The sequence below is a fragment of the Dendrobates tinctorius genome, unplaced genomic scaffold (assembly GCF_039654945.1).
Source record: "Dendrobates tinctorius isolate UK_male_01 unplaced genomic scaffold, ASM3965494v1 ptg000006l, whole genome shotgun sequence".
In the NCBI taxonomy this organism is placed as follows: Eukaryota; Metazoa; Chordata; class Amphibia; order Anura; family Dendrobatidae; genus Dendrobates; species Dendrobates tinctorius.
This window is the reverse complement of record NW_027361674.1, coordinates 14,232,563-14,235,000: the sequence shown is the minus strand read 5'-3', so window position 1 is coordinate 14,235,000 and position 2,438 is coordinate 14,232,563. Positions and strand designations below refer to the sequence as shown.

The following is a 2,438-nucleotide window of genomic DNA, read 5'->3' as shown; positions in this document are numbered from 1 at the left end:
GCAGTTCAGCACCCCAGACAGCGTTCGAATGCAGGTAGTGCAGGCAGCTCAGCACCCAAATAGCATCCCAATGCAGGTAGTGCAGACAGGTCAGCAACCCAGATAGCGTCCCAATGCAGGTAGTACAGGCAGGTCAGCAACCCAGATAGCGTCCCAATTCAGGTAGTGCAGACAGGTCAGCAACCCAGATAGCGTCCCAATGGAGGTAGTGCAGGAAGTTCAGCACCCCAGACAGCGTCCGAATGCAGGTAGTACAGGCAGCTCAGCAACCCAGATAGCGTCCCATTTCAGGTAGTGCAGACAGGTCAGCAACCCAGATAGCGTCCCAATGGAGGTAGTGCAGGCAGTTCAGCACCCCAGACAGCGTCCGAATGCAGGTAGTGCAGGCAGCTCAGCACCCAAATAGCATCCCAATGCAGGTAGTGCAGACAGGTCAGCAACCCAGATAGCGTCCCAATGCAGGTAGTACAGGCAGTTCAGCACCCCAGATAGCGTCCCAATGGAGGTAGTGCAGGAAGTTCAGCACCCCAGATAGCGTCCCAATGCAGGTAGTGCCGGCAGTTCAGCACCCCAGAGAGCGTTCCAATGCAGGTAATGCCGGCAGTTCAGCACCACAGAGAGCGTCCCAATGCAGGTAGTGCCGGCAGTTCAGCACCCCAGAGAGCGTCCCAATGCAGGTAGTGCTGGCAGTTCAGCACCCCAGATAGCGTTCCAATGCAGGTAGTGCCGGCAGTTCAGCACCCCAGAGAGTGTCCCAATGCAGCTAGTGCAGACAGGTCAGTACCCCAGATAGCGTCCTAGTGCAGAAGATACTGGTCCAGTGTTCACATGGAGAAAGTGCAGGCGGCTCTGAAAAGCCTCAGATAGTGTCCCAATACAAGCACGGAGTTCAGAGCCTTGGTCAGCTTCACATTACAGCAAGTACAGGTTGTTCAGAACCCCAGGTTGCGTCCCAATTCAGAAAATGCAGGTCGGCACTGCGGATAGTGTCCCAAAGAAAGCAAGTAGTGCAGGCAGTTCAAAATCCCAGAGAGCGACCCAATGCAGAAAGTTCTGGCAGCTTAGGATCTCGACAATGGCCCCACTAAAATTGCAGAGGGATGATCTCCTCCAAGCCCGTCCAGTCCATGGAGCAGGACACCAGGACCATGTTGCCTCCTTGGATCTTGTAGGAAACTCAGTTGACGTACACATTTACAAAGGGACTTGGTTTGATTCCTGCAAGCAGTAAAGGCAAATGCATTAACATCATTAAGCCATACATAAAACTGGAGCAAGATGCTGTCTCTAACCAATGCCTCCTGTAAGGAGGGAGGATCCGCTCCTTGGGTGGTCTCTTATGTCTGGGATTATGTGCAGTGGGGGGATAATTCTCTGACTGTGGGCAGAAAATGTCTGGACATCAGAATTATTTAGTCGTTAAGGTGCTGAAGTGCAGGGTAAGGTGTGTTCAATAGGAGGTCACAGCTAAAACTAGTGCAAAGGGAAGAGGTGCTTACATGAAGAAAGTCTATCCTCACCTGCAGCCTTCAGCCTTCCGTCCATAGAGTCATCCTCTAGTCTTGCACTTTATTGGATTGGTCTGTGGTCACCTCTTTCTTTTCCTTGCAGTTGCTTCTTCTATATCCTTGCAGTAACCTGCAGCTCTTTCTCTCTCCTTGGCTCCTAGGACTGCCTGTTACTTTCCATCCCCACTCCTGTAGCAGCCACTATTTCCAGTAGTGTTATTGGCATGCTTTGCTCTTGCAGCATTTTCCCAATCTAACCAATAAATCCTCTCCCATTAAACAATTCCTCCTCCCCTTTGCAATGATCTCACATAATCCTCCGGCACCCTTTCTATCCTCTTCTGCTATGAGACCTACTACAGTGATAGGATCAATTGGCAGGTTTCCCTGCTCCGTTTCCCTGACCCTCTCATCAATGTACGGAGGGAGGAGAGTGGCTACTAAGAAGTTAAATGATAACGATGGAGTTGTCGCAGCTCCTCTATCCCTCAGATGGATATACATGAAATCATATAAGTTCTGCAGTGGGAATAAGGCTGAATTTATTACATAGTCGTAGATGTATCAGATCAATTAGATGTAGACTGATTAGATTCGTCGGATTCTCTATATGTGTCATGTAATGCCTTTGTAAAGTAAAACTGAGATAAATGAGCATCATCATCATTGTAGCAAACAGAATCACTTTCTCCTTTATAATATCTACTAAAAGTAAAAACTGTAATCTGATTGGCAATTATAAGTGAGCAGATCACTTTTTATTTTTTATTTTTGCAGTTTTTTGTGCAATTATGAGTTGAAATTTAAATGGCCCTTCTACTTTAAGGTAACATGATATAATTAGATAAGTAGTGTGATAAATAGACAATCTGTAATTGATGTTATTATATTTATTGTATAAATTATGGTTTCTTATCCTTAAAAAGTCAC

At 47.2% G+C, this 2,438-nt stretch overlaps 1 protein-coding gene across 1 annotated transcript in view; it reads right to left on the bottom strand.

The window, feature by feature from the left end:
- The window catches only part of KCNH5 (potassium voltage-gated channel subfamily H member 5), a 554,666-nt gene extending 552,847 nt beyond the window's left edge, over positions 1–1,819 (bottom strand). The window contains exons 1-2 of the mRNA XM_073570956.1: positions 1,521–1,819; positions 1–1,218 (exon numbers count right to left, since the gene is read on the bottom strand). The exon at positions 1–1,218 is cut by the window's left edge and continues 318 nt beyond it. The gene's annotated coding sequence lies outside the window, so the exon portion shown is untranslated. The remainder of the gene's footprint in view (positions 1,219–1,520) is intronic.
- Positions 1,820–2,438: the final 619 nt, after the last annotated feature.